Source organism: Diceros bicornis, chromosome 34 (assembly GCF_020826845.1).
Source record: "Diceros bicornis minor isolate mBicDic1 chromosome 34, mDicBic1.mat.cur, whole genome shotgun sequence".
Taxonomy (NCBI): Eukaryota; Metazoa; Chordata; class Mammalia; order Perissodactyla; family Rhinocerotidae; genus Diceros; species Diceros bicornis.
In genome coordinates, this window is record NC_080773.1 from 15,131,735 (window position 1) to 15,145,516 (window position 13,782).

The window sequence follows — 13,782 nt, forward strand, 5'->3', positions numbered from 1 at the left end:
AGAGAGGAGGTATGATTGGGGAGAAATATGGAGACTAAGTCAATGATTGAGATAACATGAAAGACAAAGACACACACAAGCACGCACGTGCACACAAAAGAACAGGCCGATAAATGATCCATTATTGAGCACACGCTATGTGCCAAGAATTGAGAATGGCATTTTCAGCTTTTCTTTCAAAGTAAAAACAAGTTTTTACTTTTTTCTAATTTTTATACAAACAAGGAAGTAATTAAGTTGAAAGTGAAAATCAGCTATAATTCACCACCAAAACATATCTGTTAATATTATAGAAGTCATTCCAAACTTTTTATTAAATATGTGCATACACACCAGGTTAGGTGATAGATGGATAGACAAATAGATAGAAAGACAGACAGAGAGAAAGATAGGTAGATAGATAGATGATAGATAGATAGATAGATAGATAGATAGATAGATGATAGATAGGTGATAAGTAGGTAGAGGAAAGAAAGGGAACAGAATGGAAGAGTAAAAAAGGAAAATTCAATGACTTATTTCTAGTGAGCCAGTTGTTAAAATCCAAGCCGTGGACTAGAGTGCAGCCCAGGAGGCAATTAGGACACAGAAATTTGGGGAATCCTCGCTCTCAAGGTCCTGCAAGTGCCCTGATCCAATCACCTATCAGATAATTCAACTTTTATCTACTGGCTTGAAACATACAATATGATAAAATTTTAAATATCCTTAGATCTGTTTCTGGTATATTTATAATCCAGTGTATTTTACAACACGTTCTTCTTTTATAAAATTTCAATCTCTGGCCTTCAAGACCAGTCTGTTCCAACTGAATACTTTCTTTAAGAATGATAGTATTTTGACATGGCTCCAGGGATATCCATCCCATGTTTCATCCCATGTTCCTCTGTTCCAGCATAAACGTGCTCATGTACTTAAAGACCCATAACTAGGAGTGAGACAAACAAATCCATGTCAGATTTGTGTGAAATCCGCCATAGTTCTTGTGGTAGGATCCAATTTCTTTTGTTTAGTGGCAAAACATTTTGTTTTTTAGTGGCAAAAACATTTTCAGGTGGGAAAATGGAATAGTTTGAGCAACAGAAAAGGAATAACCGTGTCCTGTACCATTAATAGTATTGGCTATTGGCCAGGTTTCAGGATCATAGTTAGTAACATCAGATGAACTGTGAACATTGGAATTTGACCTCTCCATCATAATAAATTGTTTTAGAGCTTTGCAATCTGTGCCTTGAAAGGGAAAAACCCACCAAGGTAACCCAGATGTACTAGAAAGGGGAAGTTGGCCACATATCCAACAATTGGACTGATTAATATGTGAAGCAAAGGAATGAGCCTATTGCTTGAAGACATGCCATCAGAGGCCCATTCAGATGTGGATTGAATAAACAACCATAGTATCAGAAAACCTTAAATGACATTCTCCTAGTTAATTAAAAGATTTTGTACTTAAGCTCTGCTGAGTGAAAGAGGCCAGACACAAAAGATTGTGTGATTCTGTCTGTATGAAATGTCCAGAACAGGCAAATCCACAGAGACAGAAAGCAGACTGGTGTTTGTCAGGGGCTGTGGGGAAGGGGGAATGGAGAGTGACTGTTAATGGGTGTGGGGTTTTCTCCTGGGTGATGAAAATGTTTGGAACTAGATAGTGGTGGTGGATGCACAACATTGTGAATGAACAAAATGCCACTGAATTATACATGTTAAAATGGTTAATTTTAAGTTATGTGAATTTCATCTTAGTTTTAAAATATATATTGATAAAAAAGGAGGTGTGGTGAAGAGTTTGGGTTCTAGATCCAGGCAGACAGTGTGAATCCTGTGCCTCCACTCACTAGCCATCTGACCTCAGACAACTGATGCCACTCTCTGCCCTCTGTTTACTCATCTGTAAAGTGGGCATGATCATTGTACTCACCACAGGGGCTAACTGGATAGGATTCTAGTGTAGTCATGTATGCACAGATCATGGAGCACAAGGAGTTGATAAATGGAGGCTGTGGTTGTTCTGGGGAAGGGAGAAGTCACTCAGGGTGAGTTGTGGCCTGGGAGGTGAAACTGTAGAGATCCTGAGCCAGGTTTCCCCTTTTAGCCCCTGTTTCTATATATACACCACTTCTGGAATTCTCTTAACAAAGGAAACACTTCCTTGAGTCTTTAGAAGAGCTGTGGCATGATGGAAGGAGGTGAGACTGAAGAAAGGACTTGTCCACGGAGGCGGCAACCAAGGTGGGGGAAGGATACAGGCTTGCAGCGGGTCTCTCAGAGTGGGGAAGACATGGAGAGAGTCAGGGGCCATTCTCTGAAGAGATGGAGATACTTCATGACCCTGGAATCCTTAGACCCCCTTCCTCAGCACCCTCAGTGGGGCAGGAAGCTGATCTGGTACACTGGGGGCAGTTTGCCCACACCACTCTCCAGGGGTATGAGGTCGATGTCCTCAGGGGCCATGGGGCTAGCCACGGAGAAGTTCTGGAGGATGGTGGTGAAGAAGAGGAATAATTCCATACGAGTGATGCTTCACCAAGACAAATGCGCTTCCCTGTGGGCACAGGGGATCACCAGTTTGGGCATGGGGCAGGTGGACATTCGTTGCCCTGTCACATCCCAAAGCCCAGACACATGTGTCCATTGCAATAGATTTTCCTAAGATTGGCCTTTAACCTACAATTTACGGTGGATATTTATATGGTTCCCAAACCCTGTGAATCCAGGATCAAATCTTTGGGTGGATGTGCCTTGCACATTTTTCCAGGAGAGAGTGTACAGCTTCTGTTAGATTTCCAAAAGGTTAAGTGGCCCCACAGAATCTAAGGACCCACTTTTTTTTTTTTTTTGTGAGGAAGATCAGCCCTGTGTTAACATCTGCCAATCCTCCCCTGTTTTTGTTAAGGAAGATTGGTCCTGGGCTAACATCTGTGCCAATCTTCCTCCACTTTATATGGGATGCCGCCACAGCATGGCTTGACAAGCAGTGCATCAGTGCGCGCCTGGGATCCGAAACGGCAAACCCTGGGCCGCCGCAGCAGAGCATGCACACTTAACCACTGTGCCACCGGGCCGGCCCCAAGGACCCACTTTTATACCAGAAGATGTGGAGAGATTAAAATATTTCCCCAGGGTCAAGCTTACCAAGATGTGCCTTTGGGATCTGATCTCACTTCTCAAGCCCCCTCTAGGGTTGTAGTGAAGATGGAATGGGTTAATACAGGTAAAGCAACTGGTATATACTCAGTGCTAAATAAACAAAGACCTCTCCTTGATTGTCTCAAGAAGTGGATGGCACCTGCACTCTGGTGTTTTGGAAAGGGAGTGTGGGTCCACCTTACCTGTGGAGAAAGGGATAAAAGCTTCATTCTTCTCCATGTCCACCCTCAGGATTGGCATCCAGAAAGCGGTCAGGGTTGAAAGCATCTGGTTTTTCAAAGTTACATGGGTTATGGAGAGCAGAGCTCAGGATGGGATCTACTTCAGTGCCCTTTGATCACAAGATCAAGGATATTGCCATCCCCTTCCCCACTCCACCCCTAAAAACAGAACAAGAGGGCCCTAGTAATAAAACCAACAATAAGTCGAGTTTGGAGTTTATGGGAACCCAGGATGCCCACCCAAAACAGATGTGGGAGCCTGGCTGGCCTCACCCTTGGGGATGATGTACTCTCAGAAGTGAGTGTCTTTGGTGACCATGTGGGGCAAGCCAAAGGCGATGAGCTCCCTGAATCTCTGGATCTCATGGATGACTGCATCAGTGTATGGCATTTTGGCTCGGTCATCGAAGGCTGGAGGGCAATGTGAGCTAATCACCTGATCAATCTCCTTGTGGACTCTCTTTGCACAGAAGAGTGGGACCAGTGAACCTCATTTCAAAGAGACATTTCAGCAGGGACACTGCTCTATGGGCCAATGAGCAAAAAAATACCTCTAGTAAAGGGTTATATTATTGACACCCCTCAGAGCAACCAGTTTGGGGTGAGGGGGGGAGGAAGGACGCAATAAGACTTCTCACCCGTTGAAATCTAATGAATGTTATGGATTCTCTCCCCACATGCACAGTTAAACACAGACACATACATATCCACGTGTGCCACATTTTTGCACAGAATTTCAGATTAATAACTCTAGGCTATGAACCTGTCAAAATTCTCCAAGATGAGTAGAAAAAAGAACTAATATTTACTGTGTATGTAGGATAGACAAGGTACTGTGCAAGGTCCTCAGGAATATATCAGTGAAATAGATCAATATATTATCCTGTGAACAACTGGATAAATAAATCACTACATAAATCAATCAACCAATGGATCAATTCATGAATGGAAAGGTTGATGAACAGAAGAACATTACTGAATGTATGTACATATTTACATATCAATCAATAGACAAATTAATGAATCCTTAATTAATAAACATTTCATAGACAAATAAATTACATGAATGGATGAATGGCCAGATTTAGGGAGGAATAAGTGAATGAATAAATTAGTGAGGGAATGAGTAAATAAAGGAATAAATAGATGGATGCATTGAATGATCAATGAATAAATCAAGGATGAAAAAATGAGTGAATTATTAAATGGACAAATGAAGGAATAGATGGATGAAGGATGAATTGAAAGACTGACTGATGGAAGGATCAAGGAGTGAGACCTAGCTCATAGAAGCACAGAAGGATGCATGAATACACGAATGAGCCAATGAATTAATGACAAATAGTTCATTCAATTACTGTTTCAAAGGATCAATAGATGAATCAATTAATCCAAATAAAGAATGGGAGTGTATGTTTTTGGATAAATCATAGATAAAAGAAGCTGAGGAAGCAGGTTAATTAATGAATAAAAGGACAGACTGATGAATGGACAGATGGATGGATGAAAGGTTGCATGGATGAGTTGATCTTTAATTGATCAGAGAAAACAGTGAGAGAACAGATAGACATATTCATTCATCCATCCACCAACATGGCTGGCCTAGTTGGAGGCTCCTTCCAAACCTGCAGTGATCCAGGTATAAGAGGGGAAAGTGCCCTCTCATTCAGGAAGAAGCCCAGCCTCACTTCTGCATTCCAACAGGGGCCAGAAGATCTCCCTTGATTGGCCGTCGCCAGCCTGCCCACCTCTGATGTGTGGGTATTTGGGCATGAGCAGGAATCCATAGCAGAGAGTGGTGCTAGTGGTCTCAGTGCCAGCGAAGAAGAGCGAGAGCACATTGATGATGAGGTTCTGCTGGTGGAACTCGTTGTTGGGGTCAGAATTCTCCTGGGTCCAGAGGGTTAGGGTTCATGTCAGGAAAGGCACATGTATCTCTCGAGATGCCGTCCACCTGTTTCTGGGTCTCTCATGCTGTCTGGCTCATTTTACTATTCCCTATCCTCTGCGGATCTAACCATATATCTCTATTTCTGTCTCGCTCAGTCTCTCTTCACTCTGTCTGGCTCTGTTTCACTCTCTCTCCATCTCTTTGGTATGTTTGTCTCTTTTCATCTCTCAGCGTCTTTCTGCCTCTGTGGGTCTTTTCACCTGTATTTTTGCCTCTTGTCACTTATTTCCAGTATCTCTCTCTCTCTCTTCCCTACTTTCTCTTTCTTTTCATCTCTCTCTGTTGCTTCCCTCATCTCCCCTCCCCTTTCCTAAATCCCCTCCTCAGCCTCTCTTCTTCCCTCACCCTCTTCCTCTCCCTCCTTCTCATCCCCCAGTCTTTCCTCCTTCCCTTCCCCTCCAACTCCCCTCTCCCAAACCCTACTTTTTCCATGAGGAGCAGGTAGGTATCGATGACATCCTGGGGGTTGCTGGGGTCCAGAGTTTCCCGGTACTCCTCCGCACTGTGGGGAATGAAGGCATTGATTTCCTGCAGGTTTTTGTAGACTTGCCTGATGTGCCAGGAAAGTGCTTCAGGAAGTCAAGGAAGAGCTCCAACACCTGAAGTAGGAGGGAAGGGGCTGTGAGGTCCTCCTGGGGCTGAGAGAGCCGGTCACAGGGAGGGGCAGCCCTGCTGGACCCTAATAAATTCAAGGGAAATCTCAGTCTCTCTCTCTCTCTGTCTCTCTCTCTGTATCTTAGTCCCTCGCTCACTGATACTATGTCTCCTTTGATCTGTTATTCTCACATTTTTTTCTTTCTGCATCTTCCTCTCTCATCCTCCTCCAAAAATTGTCTTTTTGTTGGTCTCTGCCCCACCACGCCATCTCTCCTTATCTCTGTGTGTCTCCTCTTCTTATCCTCTCTCTGGGCTTCCCTTGCCTACCTAAGCAGTTTATCTGTTTTACTCAAACCTCTCCCTGACTCTTTCCACCTCTTGCATCTGCCTTGCTGTGTCAGGCATTGATAACAGGATGTTTATACAAGATGAGCCTACTGACTATTTAAGGCGATTTATTTATTTTGAAGCCTATTTACATTATTTTGTCTGATGATAAATATAATACCTAACGTTGCAAATAATGGCAAAAAGTGCAGAAACGTATCAATGTAAAATTCCTTCTTAATCTCTCCCTCTATAGATAACCACTGTTAACTTTTTGGTGGATCTCCTTCCAGATTGTTCTCTCTCTGTGATTCTCTATGGGAGGAGATAATTGAAACCACCTGTTGGGCTTGTCACAAATGCTCTCACCCCAGACCCCATTCCACACTTGTAACAGTCGTACCTGTGAATCTGACACACACCTGGTGAAGAACAATGGCCAGGCATACTGTTCTGCCATTTAATTTTTTGACTTAATATACAATAGGGGTATTTCCAGATTAGTCGAAAAAGAGAAACTTTATTATTTTTCTTTAAAAGAGGAGTATATTCCTTTATAATCTGGGAGAAATTTACAGAAAGAAGGAAGGGAAATGAGGGAAATGAAGAAATGCAGTTCTTATTTTCATGTATCCTTGAGTTTCTTCAAGTGAGGGACTTTGCCCAAGACAGAGGCAAAGATTCACAGGAAGCAGGGACAGAAGAGGAGAGAGCCTGAAAGCCTGATTCATTCTCTCTGTCTCTCTCTCTCTGTCTGTCTCTCGCTGTCTCTCCCTCTCCCTCTCACACATGCACACACAGACTCACACACACACTCGATTTTCAACTGTCTCTCTCAGGCTCTCTTCATCTCTGCCCTTCTTTGTCTTGTTATCTCTCTGTCTTCTCTCTTTTCCTCTCCTCTTCTCTCCTCTCTCTCCAAGACCTCATTTCTTAGTCTCTCTCTATTTCTGCCTCCTCTATCACTCTGCTTTCTTTCTCTTAGTCTCTCAGTCCCTGTCTCATCATCTCCCCCTCCCTCCAGGTCTCAGTGTCCCTGTCTCTCCCTGTGTCTCTGCCCTTCTTCCATCCCTAAGCTGCATTTCTGGCCCCCAAAGCAGATCACTCCTTTCTCCTACCCTGGATGCCCCCTCGTCCCCACTGTCCCTCAGCCTCTCCCTGACCTGGCTGGAGAAGGAGCTGATGAGCGCAAAGGACTGGTAAACAAGTCCAGTAGTCGCAGGAACTCAGGATCCCTGTAGAAGTGTTTTCCAAAGACATTGGAGGAGGGGGCCGGCCCCGCGGCGCAAGTGGTTAAGTGCGCGCTCTCCGCTGCGGCGGCCCGGGGTTCGCCAGTTCGGACGCCAGGCACGCACCGACGCGCTGTTTGTCAAGCCATGCTGTGGCGGCATCCCATATAAAGTGGAGGAAGATGGGCACGGATGTTAGCCCAGGGCCAGTCTTCCTCAGGAAAAAAAAAAAGAGGAGGATTGGCAGATGTTAGCACAGGGCTGATCTCCTCACATACACACAAAGACATTGGAGGAGATGATGTTGGCGGTGATGGCGCAGGAGAAAAAGGTGGGGTCCTGGAGGGCTCCTGGGGGGAGGAGGCACAATTCAGCAGACACAGACTCAAAGGCCTGAGCATTTGGCTGCTGCCCCAGTTCTATATGACTGTCCTCAATCGCTCAGCCATGACGAAGAAAACAGAACCAGAAACAGCTAACACTCAGTAGCCCATATTACATGCCAGGCCCTATTGTAAGCACTTAACATATTGTTTTATTTAATTCCCACCACAACCCTGTGAGAAGCGTGCAATTCTGTTATTGTCCTCTTTTCACAGATGGGTGACAGAGAGGTTACTTCATTTAACTAGGGTTACCCAGCTACTCATCACTGGCACCAGGACTCAGACTCAGGAGGCCCAGCTGCAGGGCTGTATGATTGGTCTCCACTCAGGCCACTTCTCTGACTCTGGAAGCAGGTAGACATAAGTCCCAAGGGCAGGGGTGGCGCAAAGCAGGTGTTTTCAATCAATCACTTGTGCAAATATAAAACTCTGCTCTCCCTGTCCCTTATCTGTCACTCCCCCGTCAGCTCTTCCCTCCCCCTTTGGGCTCTGGTCTTCCAGAATCGGAAGATTCTGCTCCTGCACCTGTTAGTTGATGTCTGAGTAGCCAGACTTGGCCCGGTTGGAGGGAGGGTGGGCTGTGAGCTCTGGAACCTCAGATGGGTGCAGCCTCTCTCTCGGGGTCTCACCTGTCCGTCTTCTCTTGTTCCCCTGCAGATCCTTTCCTGAGCCTGTCTGTCTATCTCTCTAATTTTCTCTGCCTCAGTTTCTCACTGCCTTTTTTCTTTCTGCCTCTCCAAGACTCTTCCACTCTTTCTCTTGTCTTTCTTGGTCTTGGTCCCTCTGTCTCTGTCTCCTTCTCTGTCTCTCTGTGTCACTCTCTTTCTTCCTGACTTTCTTCTCAACACTCTGTCCCTATTCCTCTGTTGCTCCCTGTGTCTCTGCCTCTGCCTCTCCCTCCCAGTCTCCACATTTATGTTTTGCAATCTCTTAAGAAAAGATCCCGTCAACTTTGTGTCTCATAAATCCCTATTTAACGAGAATCCAAAATCAACCGGAAGTGCTTCTTTGATGGCCCATCCAGCTGCCTGAGAGCAGAATACCCCTCTGCCCTGTGCTCACTGCCAGCTCATCAGCAGTTCACTGCAAGAAGGAAAACTCAGTTCACCATTTTCAAAATGTCTGCAGTTTTCCCTTTTCTCTCTTTGCTTTCTTTTATGTAAGTCCTGTTTTTCCCTTTGATAGATACAATTAATCCATGCATTGGTCTCCCTGAACACAAGTACAGACTGTGCTAATACCTTGTTCTATGTCTTTGGTTGTTCTCGACACTACACATCCAGCAGCTCTTCCGGCTTTTCATTTCCTTCTCCTGCTCATCCCTGTCCATCTCCATGCTCCTCTCTCTGTCCCTGTCCCTAAGTCTGATGGTCTCTCAGGCTCTGTCTTTCTCTATCTCTACCCCTCTTTCTCTGCCCACGTCTACCCCTCCGTCTTTCTGTTGCTATGTACCCCTCATCTCTCCTGATTCACCATCCTTCTTTCCTCCCCGTCCCCCGGGGCTCACCCTTGGTATTCCGCAGCTCCTCCAACAGACACTGAGCCTCCTCCCGAATCCGCTCCTCCACACTCCGCTTTCCCATCCCAAAGTCCCTCATGGTGGCCAGAGAGAATTGGCAAAGGGTCCTCCAACGTTCCTCGTTGGCAAAGAGCACACCTGGGGGTGTAGAAGTTAGAAGGAGACTCTGGGTCCTTCTCCACTCCTTACCCTCCCATCCCAGACTCACGTGCCCAATCCCTATCCTCCAACCTGCCTCCGCCAGGTGCCCTTGAGATATTTACCATATCCCTGGAAGATTGGCTCAATAATAGCGATTTTCCCCCACCTCAGAAAAGGTCTCAGCTTGGTCCACCAGGGCCTCCCAGGTGGCCTCTGTCCCACACAGCATGACCACAGACCTTGGACCCAGGGTCACCATGAAGACACCCCATATTTCTCTGCCAAGAATACCCACTCCCAGAGTTGCTGTTAGTCAGTGTGCGTGTCCGTGATCGCCCAGGTTGTTAAACCATTAAAACACTTACATATAGATTGATAATTAGCTGCTGCCCCCAGGACCCAGCAACTAAAGGATTAATGCGTCACCCAGTCAGGATATGTGTGATTGGTGCCCTAAGCAGTAGAGATGTTTAAATACTTCTAATATCACCCTTGCCTATACCCTTGAATCTAGCCAGATCTCCCTGGCATCACAACTAAAGAATCATCCTTCTTGTGACCCGAATTCAACCTGCTGTCTGCCTCCTGAAATTTTGCCCAGAGATCTACCCTGAACCCACTTGGTAGACATGAAGGGAAAGAGAGGGCTCTCTGGGGTGATCATAAATTTGAAAAATCATAACGTCAGTACAGGGACTTGGGAAATGCCTCAGCTGTACTTACTGAGGCTGAATGCATGTATACTCAGTGATGCAACGACTTCAGTCTCAACAAAATGCCAAACAAAACTGTATATATGGATTCACCAAAAATATAAACACGGAGATTCACAGAAGCCTTATTAATGACATGTTCAGCACCATCAATACAGAATAAATATATAATGATGTATTCATGTCATGGAATACTAGGCAGCAATGAAAAAGAACAAACCACTGCCACACCTAACTGCATGAATGAAACTCACAGACATAATGTTGAGTGAAAGCAACTAGACACAAAAGAGTCCATGCATCATAATTCTATTCATATGAAGTTCAATAACAGATAACATGAACACATGGTAAAAGGGTAGTAACCGGAAGGGGGATGAGAAGAGGTTTCTGGGGAAAAGCCATGTTGTTACTTATCTGTGTGTCAATTACATGAGTATGTTTGTTTGAGAAAATTCACTGAGCTGCACACTTATGATTTGTGCTTTTTTTATGGTGATGTTAAACTTCAATAAATAGTTGACTTAAAATCATAAAAAGGTTACGTTTACTTAAAACTTACTCACATTGATCTCTGCAAAGCCTCCGCACTGGTCTCCCTACTTTCATTCCTGTCCCCCCTACAACTGTTTCACCACCCACCCATCCCACCCCACCCTGAGGCCAGAGTAATCCCATTAAAATGTAAATTAATTAATATCCGTAACCTGCTCCAAAGCCTCCAATGCTCCCACTGTGTTGAGGGTAACACCAGATGTCTCCACCGTGGAACCTGTGCCCCTACATAACGTGGCCCCATCACCCCTCTGACTTCTCCTCCCACTCGCCCCTTGACACACTCGGATCTAGCCTCTGTGTTGTCCCCCAAACATGCTGTCCTTCTCAGATTTTCTTACAGAGTTCCAGTGTTCTTAAACTGACACCTGCCTCTCTCTGGCGCCTTCCACCTGCATCTTTCAGGGCCTCTGCTCAGAAACAGACCAAGACTGAGCCTTTCTCTCACCACTCAATCCAAAGTATCTCCCACCACTTTCTAAAACATCACTCTGCTTTATTTTCATCGTAGCTCTTGTCTATCTAATATTTCCTTATTTGTTTATTTTGTATCCCTGTCCAATGCCACATCACAAATGCCTAGAATATTCCCTGGCTCACAGAAGGTGCCCAGTAAATTATTATTATATGAGTAAATAAATGAATGAGTGGATTGAAGTAGCTGCCATTTAACTTACTATCCACCAGGATCTATGTAATATCCCATTTAATCCTCATAATAGTCTCAGGAGGAATACATTCTTGTGGTCACCACCTCATTTTACAGAAGAGGAAGCCAAGAGTAACAGTAGAATAATAAGTGAGAATTAAATCTGGAACATGAACCCACGTCTATCTGACCCCAGAAGGATTTTGGAGCCTATGGGGGAATGGAGGAGGAGCAGTGCCACCCTCCCCAAACTGTCCCAACATGACACCCACTAGCCCATGCCCTTTCCCTCCCTCCCTCTCTCAATCTCTCTCTCTCTCTTCCTCTGTCTCTACATCCTTCTCTCTCCCTTTCTCTCTCTCCACAAAGATGCAATGACAATGGAGGATCATGGACACCTTGAGGATCCTTGGAGGGTCTATGGAAGAGGTTTAGGGGCTCTGGAACTCTCAACATTTTATGCTAAATGTGCATGGATATTTGTAAAGGAGGGCTTTAATCAAATTCCCAAAGGATTTAGTGATCCCCAAATTGTGAGGCAGCTTCAGTCTACGAGGGCATTGGAGATGAAGAGACCTCTGTGCTGGACCCAGCTTCCCCTCTGTGTAGTCCCAGCTGTGTGACTGTGCACAAGTGCCCTCCCCAGGCTGAGCTTCCCTGTCCATCCCTCTAAGATGAGGGCAGCACCTCTCCCAGCCCTCTTATTTAAACAAGACCTGATGAATTCCAGGGATGATACAGATGAATCCTAGTCACGTAATTCTGAGTGAAGAAAGTAAGTCCAGGAGTTTACATGAAAGCACAGCACCCTTGTGATACATTAAAGACACTGAAAATGAAATAACATGCACTTGGGGCCTCCACATCTGTGGTAAAATGCTCTCTATTAAAAGCAAAGGGATGACAGCCCAAGACTCAGGAGTGTGGTCGCCATGGTGGGGGAAATAGATGGGGTAGCACGGGGCAGTTGGAAGTTACTGTCAGTGTTCCAATTCTTCTGTTGGATAGTCGGGTCATGGGTGTGGATTATTATTAATTAACAAATAGATCATCAAATGTGAAATCATGCCTGGAAAACAGTGACACAGAGCCTAGTAAATACTCTACAATGTCAACTACTATTATAGTGTATTAATGTTCATTATTGGTAAGCACTCCGTACCTGGTCTCTGTCCTGCTCTCCCGCCGTCTCCCCATTGTCCTGGCACTGCCATGAGCCAGTCTTTGCTGTCTTTTGTTGGCAGAGGAGAAACTTACTTGATTTGTGCTACGTCCCCTTTTTCTCTCTCTCCCAGTGGTGAGCAGACACCCAGGAACACGACAGAGGGCTGTAGAGGAGGGTGAAATTCTACACCCATGGCTCACACCCAGGGCCTCTTAATGCCCAGTTGCCTGGTCTAGAGACAGTACCCACACACTTCCAACTGAGCAAGGACACCTCTGAGTGTCTGACCTCCATCCACCATGCTTCAGCTCCATTCCCCTTACTCACCAACCTTCATAGATCCCACTCCTGAGCCTAGAAGGATGCCTCCCTCCTTCTGGTGAGTGATCCCCAAGTACAGAGGCAGGGAGCCATCCTCAGACCCTCTCCATCTGTATCTCACCCTCAGGAAGGATTTGAGTAGGCCTCTTCTATCCATCTGCAGAAGGTTCCTCAAGAAGGGCAGAGGTCGCAGTCCTGGTGGGAGGCGGCCGTGGGCCTTCAGGAGAAGCAAGAGTCCCATGAGGAGAGTAAGGAGGAGCACGCTGAGCTCCATGGTCTCAGTCTGACTGCCTTCCACCCCACTGCAGGCTCGAGCTGGACCTTTTATCCTGAACCTGCCTCCCCACCCACCTATGTAAAGTCCTCCATTCCCCACCTCCTCTTTCACCATTGTCCAGGAATGTGAACTTTACAGAGAGGAGCTAAGGGACCCATACTTCCTGCTCTGGCAGCGCAGTGACCTGCTCACTCCTTACTTCTGCATTCCCTCCCTAGCTGTTGGCAGAGATACTGTGGTGGAGATACCAAGGTCCATGTGAGTGTGTATGTGTGCACGAGCATGTGTTTGTCTATTTTTCTGGGTATGGGTGAGCATGCAATGTATACTTGCTTTGACCACGTTTGTGTGTTTATGCTTGCATGCATTTGTCCGTGCCTTTGCATCTGTGTGTGTGCTTGTATGATTTTCATGTGTGAAAGCGTGTTTGTATTTTTGTAAATATGCTGATGTATATTTCTGTATATGAGTCTGTGTGCTTATGTGCATATTTTTGCATGTGGGCGGACTTACATGTATTTATATGGTGTGTTTGCATTTGGGTGGTGATCGTGGTATATGTCCCTGTGTGTGAGTCTGTGTGT

At 45.5% G+C, this 13,782-nt stretch overlaps 1 pseudogene; it reads right to left on the reverse strand.

Moving 5' to 3' along the window:
* Positions 1–3,660: 3,660 nt before the first annotated feature.
* LOC131397863 (cytochrome P450 2B4-like) lies at positions 3,661–13,195 on the reverse strand (annotated as a pseudogene).
* Between the last annotated feature and the right edge of the window lie 587 nt (positions 13,196–13,782).